A 16,693-nucleotide genomic window follows, 5' to 3' on the forward strand; every position below is an offset into this window, starting at 1 on the left:
TGTCGAACTGGATAAACAAGTAATATCACACCCACTCCAATCACAAGCTGAACATATGAAATGTTCTGTCAGATTTTCAATGAAACGAATTTAGTTCCAAGACACTGTTGTCTTTTACAGCTCTAATTACTGCCAGATACTTCAGGCTTAAATGTTCTCTCTCACTGAATTCCTTTCCATTTGTGCACGAAAGTAGAGACGCTTTTAACCTCTGGTTTTTATTCTATACAAAAATGCTGTTACAGCGGTGTATGAGGGGACTAGAAAAAGTAAGTTACACATTATTATGGCAAGCCAAGTAAGTTTTATCGAATGCTGCACTAAACTTCTAAGTGACGCAGATACTTGACACTATTTTTCAACCAAGTGTATCTAAACACAGGTTCAGAAAGAGCCACTGGAGAATCAGTTACTTTTGAAAACAGGCGAGGTGCCGGGGTGGAGAACAGTTTGTACCTATTTAATTCTGGCGAATTTTGTATGAGAACTGGGCATGCACGCGACCCCCTCCTTACCTACCACCCAATTGATTATGTGCACAACGGCAACGAAAGGAATTGATGGTGGACCCTGCTAGTTGGTAAAATAAGGAGTGCACACTCACAATAATTCGATAAAAATCATTATCTACTCAGTAAAGAAAAAGGGAATTTGATCATAATAAACGACAGGAAATGGGATTCTATATTTATGGTTCAAATGGCTCTGAGCACTATGGGACTTAAGAGCTGAGGTCATCAGTCCCCTAGAACTTAGAACTACTTACACCTAACTAACCTAAGGACATCACGCACATCCATGCCCGAGGCAGGATTCGAACCTGCGACCGTAGCGGTCGCGTGGTTCCAGGCTGAAGCGCCTAGAACCACTCTGCCACCAGCGACCGGCGCATTCTACATTTATCTATGAAATGATATACAGATTAAAAATTCAAATCTGATTTATTGTACATCAGAACACAAAGGTACTTGACTGTCTGTTCAAATAGTAAGCTCAAGGGTAGGATATACTGAGCTATCATGAGAATAAGAGTTGGCCTGACAAGGGAACCTCCCCATCGCACCCCCCTCAGATTTAGTTATAAATTGACGCAGTGGATAGGCCTTGAAAAACTGAACACAGATCAATCGCGAAAACAGGAAGAAGTTGTGTGAAACTATGCAAAAATAAGCAAAATATACAAACTGAGTAGTCCATGTGCAAGATATGCAACATCAAGGACACAGTACTGAGGAGTGCCGTGGTCCCGTGGTTAGAGTGAACAGCTGCGGAACGAGAGGTCCTGAGTTCGAGTCCTCCCTCGAGTGAGAATTTTATTTTCTTTATTTTCGCAAAGTTACGATCTGTCCGTTCATTCATTGACGTCTCTGTTCACTGTAATAAGTTTAGTGTCTGTGTTTTGCGACCGCACCGCAAAACAGTGCGATTAGTAGACGAAAGGACGTGCCTCTTCAATAGGAACCGAAAACATTTGATCGCAAGGTCATAGGTCAACCGATTCCTCCACAGGAAGACACGTCTGATATATTCTATACGACACTGGTGACGGCATGTGTGTCACATGACAGGAATATGTTGTCGACCCACCTATCTTGCACACTTGGCGAATGGGTAAAAACATTCTTCTACCTTGCCCGATTTAGGTTTTCTTGTGGATGTGATAATCACTCCCAAAAAAGTGATGAAAACATAAGAATTTGTCACATAAACTGCAACAAATGAATGCAACAGTTTCACAGTCGCACAGTTTTCCCTGTGCTGTGTCAAAACATACGTTTTTTTACGTTTTCAAATGTTTCCGTGTGTAGACCGTCAAATCCTGCATATGTCCAAGCAAATGTACACACGTCCTGGAATTTTGGAGAGCGAAGTTGATTATGTGTGAGTGGCTGAACTTTAATAATTGTCTGAAAATAAAAAATTAAACATTTCACTCGAGAGAAGATTTGAACCAAAGAACTCTCGTTCCGCAGTTGCTCACGCTAACCACAGGACCATGGCGCTCGCAAGCTAACACTCTCCTAGATGTTGCTAACCTTACGCATGGCCTACTCAGTTTGTATATTTTGCTTATTTTTTTCATAGTTCCACACAACTTCTTCCTGTTTTCTCGATTGATCTGTGTTCAGTTTTTCAAGGCCTATCCCTGTGCCAACTTATAACTAAATCTGAGGGGGGTGCGATGGGGAGGTTCCCTTGTGAGAACAAGGGGCTCCTACTCTCTCTAATGGAATAGACTGACGATAGTGACTGGGGTCCTAGTGAATCAGATATTACTTCCCGGCCTATAATGCAGCATTGAGATTAGTAGTGAGAGCTCAAATGGGATCATATGGAGATACAAGCAATGTGGACTTGTTGCAAAGCGAGCGTGCGTGCTGAAGGGGATTTCAGTATAAAAATGATAGGTCCTACAATGCTGGAGCGGCAAAATACTTTGCCAGTCCTGAAACCTGCAGCTCGTCGTTGGTAGGCAGCGTTCGGATGATGAATGTACCGACTTCTGCTGTGCCCTGTCGGTACAGGCGCGAAAACGGAGAGTAAGAATCTGGGTCTTAAGTAGCAGAATGAAACTGTAGTATGACCGGAGTCACGCTCCACAAGGATTCCGAAAAAGCGCGACTAAGCCGCAAGACCACCCGATTCCGATGAAGACCAGATCCCGAATGCTCTGCGCCAGTGCAACTCAAGAGCGAAGCCAACGTTACTCAGCTCCCCACTACACTCGAAAAACCGCGAATCATCATTCAGTGCTGTTTCCAAAATTCCACCACACCATTTCAGAACATCATTCACGCCAATAGCGACCGTTCCCTCCAGTTTCGAACAGGGCCTCAGTTTAAGTTGACCGGCTGGGGGCACTGAACTTGCCGTTTGACTGGGTACGAAAACAACCCGCTTAGACCACTGGCCATCTGGCGTCAGACAGTCGCGCCCAGCAGGGCATGGTTCATAAGTATTCTCAGAATCATGAAGACAATACAGTCAGTCGGCGCAAGCTGTCTTAGTTACAGACGGGCCGGAACGGTGAACACATAAACTGCGGCGACACTCAGACGTCTCGCAGGTCGTTTAGCCCTGCATACAATAGGCGAAACTCGACCAAGGTAAGGCCCCCGCCAGGCGCTCAAGCCCACTGATGCACAACCCTCTCCGTATTCTCGGAAGTGCAGCCCCCTACGAAAACGCAGTGTGCTGTATCCTCCAGTGCTCACCTCGCAACCGGCCACCCAGGGAAGTAACAGAGGAAACTAAAAGCACGACGAAATACAGTTCCAGATATGCATAGCGATCAAGTGAAAAGTACTGTGAGCTTTCAGTACAAATACACACATTAGAATATCCTTATTCGGCCTGTTACCACGATGAAATGACATAAAACATTAATAAAATTCCAGAATGAGATTTTCACTCTGAAGCGGAGTGTGCGCTGATATGAAACTTCCTGGCAGATTAAAACTGTGTGCGCGACCGAGACTCGAACTCGGGACCTTTGCCTTTCGCTGGCAAGTGCTCTACCATCTGAGCTACCGAAGCACGACTCACGCCCGGTACTCACAGCTTTACTTCTGCCAGTATCTCGTCTCCTACCTTCCAAACTTTACAGAAGCTCTCCTGCGAAACTTGCAGAACTAGCACTCCTGAAAGAAAGGATATTGCGGAGACATGGCTTAGCCACAGCCTGGGGGATGTTTCCAGAATGAGATTTTCACTCTGCAGTTTCTCATCCCCCAGGCTGTGGCTAAGCCATGTCTCCGCAATATCCTTTCTTTCAGGAGTGCTAGTTCTGCAAGGTTCGCAGGAGAGCTTCTGTAAAGTTTGGAAGGTAGGAGACGAGATACTGGCAGAAGTAAAGCTGTGAGTACCGGGCGTGAGTCGTGCTTCGGTAGCTCAGATGGTAGAGCACTTGCCCGCGAAAGGCAAAGGTCCCGAGTTCGAGTCTCGGTCGGGCACACAGTTTTAATCTGCCAGGAAGTTTCATTAATAAAATTGATGAAAATGAGTGGCGACATGCAAAAGAAGGCATGGAACCTCTCTAACACTCTTGGAGGGAATCAGCGATCACAAAGTAATATTTGAAATTAATTAGAAGACAGTCTAGATCACAAAGCACATTTTTTAAAAGGCGACCAGTTCCGACCATTACATGATCATCTTCAGACTTTCAGTCATATTGATGGACAATGGTTGTCCAAAGAGCATGAACGGCTGAATGACGAGCAATTTGATATTACCATTCGGTGGCTCCTGCTCCATGCACAGCCATTGTCCACCATATCGCTGAAAGTCTGAAGTTGACCATGTAATGAACGAAACTGGGTACTTCTCAATTAATTTCAAACATTGGAGACCCTTTGTGTGAGCATCCTCATCGTTGAAAAATCTGCGATTTCTGCATATCAGTACCTCGATTACGTGGACATTGTAATACATGATCGAAGGCCTCCCTGGTGATCAGCATCTCTCAGGTCTATGCTGATTCGATCAAATTGTTGGCACAGCTTTATTATGACTGCTGCGACGCAGAATTTGCTCTGTACATCGTCAGAATTTCACGGCGACTCTGTGTACAGTTTAGACGTTTTGCTCAGAAGACTCTTATAATCTCGCGTACTTCGCCTTTGGATAACGTTTCCAGCTGCAGCACCATTACACTCCCACACTGACACACATTTTAACCAATTCACAGCAGAACTGAGTCTGCAGCAAACCCATAACAAGTACTCTATTCTGACACTCTTGTTGCTTAAAGGTCTTAGCGTTGGACGACATGTGTTGCTTATTTTTGAAGTCTCGTCGTATAACAACAGATAGACACGAGTATCACATTAGCTACTAATTGAAATATCATACCACGTTATGAGACGTGGATTTCTCGACGAGATATGCAACTCATAATTAACGTGGCTGACCATTTACACAGAAGGACCATAGAAACTGGTACACTCACCTAATATCGTGTAGAGCACCCGCGAGCACGCAAAAGTGCCGCAACACGACGTGGCATGGACTCGAGTAATGTCTGAAGTGGTGCAGGAGGGAAATGACACCATGAATCTTACAGGATTCTCCATAAATCCATAAGAGTATGAGGAGGTCGAGATCACTTCTGAACAGCACGTTGCAAGGCATCCCAGATATGCTCAATAATGCTCGTATCTGGGGAGTGTTTAAACTAAGAAGGGTGTTCCTGGAGTCACTCTGTAGCAATTGGATGCAGGTGATCAAACAGGATGCTTACTTACCTCCCACCGGTCAGAGTCGTATCTAGACGTAATAGGGGCACCATATCACTCCATTACAGAGTCTCCACCAGCTTGAACCGTCCCCTGCAGACATGCAGGATCCACGGATTCATGACGTTGTCTCTATACCCGTACACGTCCATCTGCTATACAGGGTGGTCCATTGATCGTGACCGGGCCAAATATCTCACGAAATAAGCGTCAAACGAAAAAACTACAAAGAACGAAACTATGGTTGGCCCGCTAGATGGCGCTGCCATAGGTCAAACGGATATCAACTGCGTTTTTTTTTAAATAGGAACCCCCATTTTTTATTACATATTCGTGTAGTACGTAAAGAAATATGAATGTTTTAATTGGACCACTTTTTTCGCTTTGTGATAGATCGCGCTGTAATAGTCACAAACATATGGCTTACAATTTTAGACGAACAGTTGGTGACAGGTAGATTTTTAAAATTAAAATACAGAAAGTAGGTACGTTTGAACATTTTATTTCGGTTGTTCCAATGTGTAGTTCGCCTTCCGTGATGTTCGCACATGCATTGACAATGCGCTGACGCATGTTGTCAGGCGTTGTCGGTGGATCACGATACCAAATATCCTTCAACTTTCCCCACAGAAAGAAATCCGGGGACGTCAGATCCGGTGAACGTGCGGGCCATGGTATGGTGCTTCGACGACCAATCCACCTGTCATGAAATATACTATTCAATACCGCTTCAACCGCACGCGAGCAATGTTCAGGACATCCATCATGTTGGAAGTACATCGCCAGTCTGTCATGCAGTGAAACATCTTGTAGTAACATCGGTAGAACGTTACGTAGGAAATCAGCATACATTGCTCCATTTAGATTGCCATCGATAAAATGGGGGCCAATTATCCTTCTTCCCATAATGCCGCACCATACATTAACCCGCCAAGGTCGCTGATGTTCCACTTGTCGCAGCCATCGTGGATTTTCCGCTGCCCAATAGTTCGTATTATGCCGGTTTACGTTACCGCTGTTGGTGAATGACGCTTTGTCGCTAAATAGAACGCGTGCAAAAAATCTGTCATTGTCCCGTAATTCCTCTTGTGCCCAGTGGCAAAACTACACACGACGTTCAAAGTCGTTGCCTTGCAATTCCTGGTGCATAGAAATATGGTACGGGTGCAATCAATGTTGATGTAGCGTTCTCATCGTTTTTGAGATCCCCGATTCTCGTGCAATTTGTCTGCTACTGATGTGCGGATTAGCTGCGACAGCAGGTAAAACACCTAGTTGAGCATCATCATTTGTTGCAGGTCGTGGTTGACGTATCACATGCGGCTGAACACTTCCTGTTCCTTAAATAACGTAACTATCCGGCAAACGGTCCGGACACTTGGATGATGTCATCCAGGATACCGAGAAGCATAGCACACTCCCGTTGGGCATTTTGATCACAATAGCCATACATAAACACGATATCGGCCTCTTCCGCAATTAGCCGGCGAGTGTGGCCGAGCGGTTCTAGGCGCTTCAGTCTGGAACCGCGCGCCCGATACGGTCGCAGGTTCGAATCCTGCCTCGGGCATGGGTGTGTGTGCTGTCCTTAGGTTAGTTAGGTTTAAAAAGTTCTAGGGGACTGATGACCTCCGACGTTAAGTCCCATAGTGCTCAGAGCCATTTGAACCAATTTTTTTCCGCAATTGGTGAACGGTCCATTTTAACAAGGGTAATGTATCACGAAGCAAATACCGTCCGCACTGGCGGAATGTTACGTGATACCACGTACTTATACGTTTGTGACTATTACAGCGCCATCTATCAAAAAGCGAAAAATGTGGTCCAACTGAAACATTTATATTTGTTTACGTACTACACGAATAGGTAATAAAAATAGGGTTCCTATTTTAAAAAATGCAGTTGATATCCATTTGACCTATGGCAACGCCATCTATTTGGCCAACCATAGCGCCATCTGGTTTCCCCCTTAAAGATAGACGAGTTTCGTTCTTTGTAGTTTTTTCGTTTGTTGCTTTTTTCGTGAGATATTTGACCCGGTCACTATCAATGGACCACCCTGTATACAATTTCAAAAGAGACTCATACGTTCAGGCAACATGCTTCCAGTCATCAACAGTCCAAGAAACAATGACAGAAATGATGCAAAAGATTACAATTCCAACATTTGTCTTGTCAAAAGGGATGCTTCAACTTACAAGGAGTGTAGGATCACGTAGTTTCACAAATCTGGTCTCTGACGAGCTGAAACCCGTTCACTACGAAAGTTTTATGCAACGATCACAGGAACGATTTTCAACGCAAATATCGAATATTTGATAATGCAGAGAAGCTCCTTGGGCTTAATGAAGTCCTGACGTGGAGAAATAATAAAATACCATTTAACAAATTGAGCATTACGCCAATATTAAAACTATTACGTTAAAACCAAACTTCAGACGGGGAAAACGTGGAAGGGGCAGGTACGGCCGGCCAGATTTGAGTACGACGGTTTAGAATAACGCCCGACTGATATGGGAGAGACACTCAACATACAAGGAAAGCCGTAGCAAGCCAGGAGGCCGCAACGTCTCAGAAGCCACGCGCGCCGTACACAGCCGACGCCGACGATGAGCTGATGGGTAACAGGTAATACCCCGGAGCAGCTTGGAAAGCCGAGAGCAAACAAGCAGACATATATAATTCATGCATAATAACCATGGAACATACGAAAATCCTCAAACGGAGACAAGAAACTCAACACGAGCGTGGCCCGAATACCCAACCAAACTTTACATATTGCAACAAGAATATTACAATAAGAATTACTAAGGGAATTAACCGGTTAATCTTACAATAAAGTGCAAGAACAGGTTAATGTAATAACCAAGAAATCAAAGGGTTACTCAAACACATTAATTCAAATGATTTAAAAGGTAACAGGCAAATCTTTAGGATTAACACTCAAGAGACTACAATAGTAATTGTATTGGGAACAATAAATATAAAATTTTTTTGCAAGGGGCAAAATCTCACCAGGGTTGGGCACCTTAGTTGCTCGAATGAGCTAAAATCTACTGGCACACTAGGGTTTGCTTACCACTGCCATACGCAAATTTCTAGTCGTTACCTCAGTAAGGAAAGCAACAACTTCCAATACAAATAAGATTCAGAATGAGATGTTCACTCTGCAGCGGAGTGTGCGCTGATATGAAACTTCCTGGCAGATTAAAACTGTGAACCAGGAAGTTTCACATCAGCGCACACTCCGCTGCAGAGTGAAAATCTCATTCTGGAAACATCCCCCACGCTGTGGCTAAGCCATGTCTCCGCAATATCCTTTCTTTCAGGAGTGTTATTTCTGCAAGGTTCGCCGGAGAGCTTCTGTAAACTTTGGAAAGTAGGAGACGAGGTACTGGCAGAAGTAAAGCTGTGAGGAGGGGGCGTGAGTCGTCCTTGGGTAGCTCAGTTGGTAGAGCACTTGCCCGCGGAATGCAAATGTCCCGATTTCGAGTCTCGTCCGGCACATAGTTTTAATCTGCCAGGAAGTTTCAGATAAAATTCAGTTTCGACCTCAGTACTCACTAATACAGCTTGTCGCCTAGAACATATGACACAATTAAATTCATCCCCGAATGATATAAGCAGACACTGAACAAAGTGCAACTAAAGAACTTTTAAAGCACAGCAGATATGGCACTCATATAATTTCAGACATAGGCACAAGAAAGTAAATTTAATACCTCAGACAGAGTGACGGAGAACCACAGGTAATCCAGCGTGGCGGGAGCAACTTCACCATGGCCGCACATGTTTCAATCAAGTAACGGGTACACTACCCACAAAGGGCAGGACAGACGGCACCAGAAAATGAACAGCACTCCAACACCTGCACCAACAACTATGGCCCCTTATCCAGGGTAAACCGGCTGCGCCGACATTAGGTTCTAGTATTGCCGACCAATACAATTTTACCGACCATCGGCCACTTAGACAATAGTGCACCCGTAAGCACCGTGAACATATCACCGTACGTCACATGAGCCTCTTGTCTCTCTGACACTGACAGCAACGCACTGCTTGCCTATGTGGTCAACAACCCCTTACAAAAACAACAACCAAAGAGTCAACTAACAGCGACCGAAGCGCCACCCGGCGACTGGACGAATGCGGATCGCGGCAAAAGGCAAAGATGTAAGAACACTGAACGAGCCGACACGGCTCCTTAAAATTAAAGTGTCGCACAGAAACAGAGCTTATCCTCACAGATCTGTATTTCTCTCTTCCTTTTATTTAGCTGTTGTTAATTTTATACTTTTTTGCTTTTAGTGACCGATCTTACACGTATCTTATTTCAGGTATTTCTCTGTCTTAGGATCGCTACTTGAGGAATGCAGTGAGAATATGGAACCTTAACTACGTTTCGTACATTGTACCTGCCAACACGGACCACCTTTAGGCAACTAGTTTCACCACGATGATTATTCGTAGTAGACTAAAGGACGGCAAGCATATGAGACAAAGAATACTTTATATTATCAAGCTTTCCAGCAGAGCACCGCCTTTGCTACACTAACCATGGTCGTTGTGGAATCATTTTCGAACTGCTGATCAGCGTCTAACGATAGAAACGCCATCAGATTAACGTTGGTGTTCAGTGCGCCAGGATGTCTGATTGTCCCTTTGGGTCGCAAACGAGATACCATGTGCAAGTAGTACTTTCAAAGAGTTCGGTAAAATGCAGTTGTTTCCTAAACGACTACTTAGTTTTATACTATCCTGTGTTCTCCTGAAAGAAAATATACCATGGAGAAATAACTCTGTCACAGTATAAGAGTTATTTACTCTACAATGGAGCGTGTGGTGCCTCGAAACTTCCTGTAAGAAACTTCGGGTAAGAGCGAATATAAAATTAAGTGATAGGAAGGCTTCTTCTGAAGGCGTTTGTCTGGAATGGAGCCTCATACAAATGTGAAACGTGGACGATAAGCAATTCAGACTATAAGAGCATAGAAGCTTTCTAAATGTGGCTCTGCAGAAGAATGCTGAAGATTAGATGGGTAGATCGCGTTAATAATAAGGATGTACTGAACAGAACTGGGTAGAAAAGAAATTTGTGGCGTAAGAAGTGGAAGTAGTACTTTCAAAGAGTTCGGTAAAATGCAGTTGTTTCCTAAACGACTACTTAGTTTTATACTATCCTGTGTTCTCCTGAAAGAAAATATACCATGGAGAAATAACTCTGTCACAGTATAAGAGTTATTTACTCTACAATGGAGCGTGTGGTGCCTCGAAACTTCCTGTAAGAAACTTCGGGTAAGAGCGAATATAAAATTAAGTGATAGGAAGGCTTCTTCTGAAGGCGTTTGTCTGGAATGGAGCCTCATACAAATGTGAAACGTGGACGATAAGCAATTCAGACTATAAGAGCATAGAAGCTTTCTAAATGTGGCTCTGCAGAAGAATGCTGAAGATTAGATGGGTAGATCGCGTTAATAATAAGGATGTACTGAACAGAACTGGGTAGAAAAGAAATTTGTGGCGTAAGAAGTGGACAGTTAATAGGACAGTTCTGACACATCAAGGGATCGTCAAATACTCTAGGAAAGTTTTTGGGGAGGGAGGGAGGATAAAAACTGCAGGGGGAGAACAAGAGACGTGTAGAGTAATGAGGTCCAAATGTATGTCTTTTGCAGCAGTCATTCGGTGATAAAGAGGCTTACACAGGAAAGGATAGCGTCGAGAGCTGCATGAAGCCTGTCTTTGGACTCAGAACCACAACATCAACACATTCTCACCAACTAAGTTGTCCAGCTACCAATCACCAGGGTACGCGAGAAATACGGGCCTCGCGGAAAAGAAAACTTGTGAGTTTACCCCAGTCGAATTGTCCGCCACACATCGCGAACGCTGGTTCCGTGCAGAGCCCAGGAAAAATCAACATGTAATTGGGAAAGTACCCATTAAACGTCTTAACTTGGTCATGCGCTATGGAGAGCTCTCATGTATCTAAAAGCGCAGTTAAGCACACGCATCAAAAAAGTTTAGCATCACCTCGGTTCCGAAAGTTCCGAAACCTGTACAGAAAATTCGAATAGAGATCCACATAAACATCATTCCGCCCTTTTTATTGCTCATGGAAACCACACACTGCATGTTGTACCACCATACGGCGAGACCTTCAGAGACGGTGGTCCAGATTGCTGTACACAACGGTACCTCTAATAGCCAGTAGCATGTTCTCTTGCATTGATGTATGCCTGTATTCGTCATGGCATACTATACACAAGTTCATCAAGGCACTGCTGGTCCAGATAGTCCCACACCACAATGGCAATACGGCGTAGATCCCTCAGAGTGGTCCGTGGGTCGCGTCACCCAAAAAAAGCCTTTTTCAATCTATCCCAGGCATGTTAGATAGGGTTCATGTCTGGAGAACGTGCTGCCCACTCTAACCGAGCGATGTCGTTATCATGAAGGAAGTCATTCGCAAGATGTGGGTGATGGTGACGCGAATTGTCGTCCATGAAGACGAATGCCTCACCAACATGTTGCCGATATGATTGCACTGTCGGTCGGAGGATGGCATTCACGTATCGTACAGCCGTTACGGCGCCTTCCGTGAGCACCAGCGGCATACGTCGGCCCCACATAATGCCACCCGAAAACAGCAGGAAACCACGTTGCTGCACTCGCTGGACAGTGTGTTTAAGGCGTTCAGCTTGACCGGGTTGCCTCCAAACACGTCTCCGACGACTGTCTGGTTGAAGGCATATACGACACTCATCGGTGAAGAGAACATGATAACAATCCTGAGCGGTCCATTCGGCATATTGATGGGCCTATCTGTACCCCGCTGCACTGTGTTGTGGTTGTGAAGATGGACCTCGTCTTGGACGTTGGGAGTGAAGTTGCCCATCATGCAGCCTATTGCGCACAGTTTGAGTGGTAACACGACGTCCTGTGGCAGCACGAAAAGCATTACTCAACATGGTGGCGTTGCTGTCAAAGCTCCTCCGAGCCATAATCCGTAGGTAGCGGTCATCCACTGGAGTAGGAGCCCTTAGGCGGACTGAGTGAGGTGGGTCATCGACAGTTCCTGTCTCTCTGATCTCCTCCATGTCCGAACAACATCGCTTTGGTTCCCTCCGTGACGCCTGGACACTTCCCTTGTTGAGAGCCCTTCCTGGCACAAAGTAACAATGCTGACGCGATAGAACCGCGGTATTGACCGTTTAGGCATGGGTGAACTACAGACAATTCCTGTTGGAATGGCTGGAACTGATCGGCTATCGGACCCCGTCCGTCTAATAGGTGCTGCTCATGCATGGTTGTTTACATATATTCACGGGTTTAGTGACATTTATGAACAGTCAAATGGAGTGTGTCTGTGATACAATATCCACAGTCAACGTCTATCTTCAGGAGTTCTGGGAACCGGGGTGATGCAAAACTCTTTTTGATATGTGTATTACAAAAGTCATTTGAATTGGTTAATCCCTCCACGCCAGAGACGGCTGCTGGCACTCGTAAGACCTGCAGTGTCAACGTGCTGTGACGTAAGCGCAAAGACCTACCTTTCTCGTGGGCCACGCCTTTCACGGTGTCGTCTCAATGCTTCAATTATACGAACTGGGTAGCGACCCGATGCCGGGCCGTTGAGCTAGTAAGAGCACTGCGCGCGAAAGGGGAGGAAGAAGGATCAGTGTTCAGATACCGCTCCTATTTACAGTCTTTATCTGCGAGCAAGTTTCGAAGTTCCTAACATTTCACTAAAGGAAGTGGCGTCCTTTTTGAGATATCTGTACCAGCTCCTCTTTAATCTAGTTTTTTGTGGCTATAATGCGTGAGTTTTACCAAAAGTAGGGGCAAAATGTTTAGCCTCACACTTATTGAGCTTCCAAGAAATTATTTGACTTGCATAAGAGAGTTTTTTTTATTATTTTTTTATTTTATTTTATTTTATTTTATTTTATTTTTTTTTTTTTTGTAAGGGCGCACGTGAGCTGCAAGGAGAAACTAATCGTGCAACCGGGCACGATTGGCTTCCATATTGGTGATACGTTAAAAATGTCGGTATTGTCCCAGAACCGACTGCAGTAAGTTGACATACGCGGTTTCTCATTAATGTCCGTCCGTTTGAGAAACGGATTTCGAGACCTTGGTTGTTGAAGCAAGCAGAAGCGACCAATACGATGAGAACTGAGCAACCTTTCTTCTTCCCTCTTCTTATCTCGTATAGTATTTGAGGTTAATGACCTCGTAAGTTGTATACCTATGGAATACTTCTTTTCCGACGAAACATAGATTTTTAGAGCAGTATTTGAACTGAAAGTAGGTTGAAAAATTTCAATAATGATTGTCAAAAATCTATTGTGAGCAGACTATCTCTCGACATGTTTTTGTGTAGGAACTGATTAAATTCTGTCCCAAGGCGTAAGTAACGATTCTTGTGCTAGGAGTAAACATAGCAGCTAATAGCTAGTAGCTATCGGTTACTTCTGCCGGTCCAAAAAAGAAGTCGACTGAACGAAACGTAAACTACCGCTTTAATCTCGTGATTATTCGTGACCAGTAGGGAAGCTGTTTGTCAGTAAAAGTGGGTGTAGCAATTCGTTTGGCAGTCAAACCTTTTACGACCTCCCTTAAAACTTTTATATCGCTCTTAAACTTCTTACCATCCATAAAATTCTTTTCATACGCTAAACGGAAATTGTCTTGCTCTCTGCTGCCCGCTTTCTCGTCATATTTGACGCCACTTCTGTGTTGGTTAGTTCGATAAATACAACTAGCAAAATCAGAACTGACAAAACGAATGTTTGCTTGGAGAAGATGAGAATTAAAATCATCCATACCTCACATGCTGCGACTAGACAACATTGTTTGTAAACTGTGTAAATGTGTCATTGTAGCGTTTTCACTGTTCGCATGTTACAGTATTCAAGTGTGCCAACATTATTAACCTAAGAACCATATTTGAGAGCCGTTCTGCTTCTAATCACACCCAACTGGGGATTCTTATGGATCTGTTCTATTCAGAGGAATTAGTCTAAGAGTAAATCATCCAGATTATCTTGATATTTAACCAATAAAGATAAAACAGTTTTTTACTACACGCCGCATAAGAACAAATTAAGTACAATACTGTGTATGTTGGCGACACTACAGCGGTGCTCATTACACAGAACAAGTTACTAAATAGATCAGTGATTCTGATGTGTATTCAAAACGTCATATTACCTGTCAAGGAATGAAAAACAGATTTATAATGAGTTTCAACAAATGTTTTAGTTCATAATGTGTTGTTAATGAAAATACAGGATGTTCCAAAATTCAGTACCCAAAGTGACAGATAGGATGACGTAAAAAAAGTGCATTGAGTGCCTGAAGAGTATTCAGAAGGTCCTTTTGTGTGACTGAGAATGACACAATGTTAAATATGTTTCAGTTCTTTATTATTCTGATCAGCGTTACAGTAAATGTTCAAAATGAGCACCATTAACTTCAGCAGAGAGCACGGTATCCAGTGCTCGATGCAAATAGTGTGGCGTGTTCTCTACGTGCGTGCGGCTGCAAGAATTCCTCCTCTGGGTAGACAGAGGCAGATACACTTACGTTTTCACAGAGACCCAGATATCCACGTTTCGCGGCTCTCTCCATGTGTAGCTATCCATATTATGTACTGCGACGTCAAGCAGGCACTAGAGTACTACATGCATTGAATTTAAAAATTGTTATTTCTTCTGACATTTTCGTGGTATGTATTAGCCGATGGAATTACGTATTTCCAAACTAACTAAATACGCTGTATCACAGATGGGTATTTGTCTGTCGTATTTTCGTTCGCTTTTGAGTTCCGTGTGTAATTCTGGCTCGCCATGAATGCAACACAAAATACACGTTTGTATTTAGCATTGTTCACATTCTCGACACAATACAGTGCGTCTACTCTGGTAAAATACACGTATCGGAGCGTTTATGAATATCTAGCAAAGAGAATTGATACTCGGGAACAATTTAACACTTTCGAAGTTATCGATAACATTTTTGTTTGGAATCCAACTAGCGGACTTCATACGTACTCATCGCTTCATAGGGGGAGCGGGCGTAGGCATTATTTTATGGCAAGCACTGAAACCCTGGAGGTTTACTACAAAATGAAGCTCAAACACTTTAGAACAATGCAACACATTGGTATATTCGCTTATAGTGAAATCATACACTTATACCATTTTCATTTTGGGATTGTGTGGAAACCACAAGGAAAAACCCGAGGAGTGCTCATAGCTTAAAAACGTTACTATATTGAAATTGATATTATTTGTTGTATTATACAGATATATCTACGTTTATTACATTACATTCTTGTTTAATTATACAGGAGAAGTTACACAGTGCACTTGATGCAGGGCATGGATGCGGTAATATATGGAAATTGAATACCAGTTCCACAGCGTAAGAAGACAAGAGTTTTATGCAAGCCCGAAGACCTGTATACATATATTGTAATAATCTTTTTTATCTAAACAGACGAAATGTAGAAACCTTTCAGTTCTTGTAACACAGGGAAGTATTCAAAGTAAATGAGGAAACCAACTTAGTAATCGGTCTGTGATATTTCGTTTTCAAAAGATTTTGGTAATAACGGTTTTTGTGTATGCACGACAGAACACAGTTGGAAAACAGAATTTAAATATGAAAACATGGATTAGAAGCCTAAATGATCAGTTGTTCATTTCGGTTGTGAATAAATCTCTGTAAAGAGACACTTGTGTGAATTTTTTATAAAACAACATCGCCAGTCAATGTTTAATGGTTACGTCTTCATCTTCGTATTGACTATGCTTAATTTTGCAATAAAATATTTGAAAGCTACCTGACAGAAAATCATGACCTGGTGAACTTACTTCGAACCAACAAGACAGATCTCAATTTGTCTGTTTATCTTATGAGTTCATAAGAGAAAAATATAACAATGATTTGCTTATGATTTTACATTTATTATGTTAGACAGCATAAGAGTGGAGGATCACTGTACTGTGTGATGGTTTTTGGGAAAAACAAAATTTTTCGTCGATGAAACTGAAATTACAAAAACAAGCAACAAGCAGGAGATCGGAAAGTCGACATGTCTAGTCACCACTGATAATTAAGAAGACATTTCTAAAGACACCAGATGAAAATCGTGAGCTCACCATAAACAAAACTGTTGCACTGATACAGCGAGTGCCGGCCGGAGTGGCCGAGCGGTTCTAGGCGCTTCAGTCCGGAACCGCGCTGCTGCTACGGTCGCAGGTTCGAATCCTGCCTCGGGCATGGATGTGTGTGATGTCCTTAGGTTAGTCAGGTTTAAATAGTTCTAAGTTCTAGGGGACTGATGACCTCAGATGTTAAGTCCCATAGTGCTCAGAGCCATGTTTTGATACAGCGAGTGAATCTTCAGAGAAAGTATTTCCTGCTTTTGCCGTTAAGAATTA

General features: G+C 43.3%; 1 protein-coding gene across 1 annotated transcript in view; it reads left to right on the forward strand.

Annotated features, from left to right (window-relative positions):
- Positions 1–16,693, forward strand: part of LOC126234848 (chaoptin-like) — a 166,248-nt gene that overhangs the window by 58,563 nt on the left and 90,992 nt on the right. The window lies entirely within an intron of this gene.

The sequence above is a fragment of the Schistocerca nitens genome, chromosome 2 (assembly GCF_023898315.1).
Source record: "Schistocerca nitens isolate TAMUIC-IGC-003100 chromosome 2, iqSchNite1.1, whole genome shotgun sequence".
NCBI classification, from domain to species: Eukaryota; Metazoa; Arthropoda; class Insecta; order Orthoptera; family Acrididae; genus Schistocerca; species Schistocerca nitens.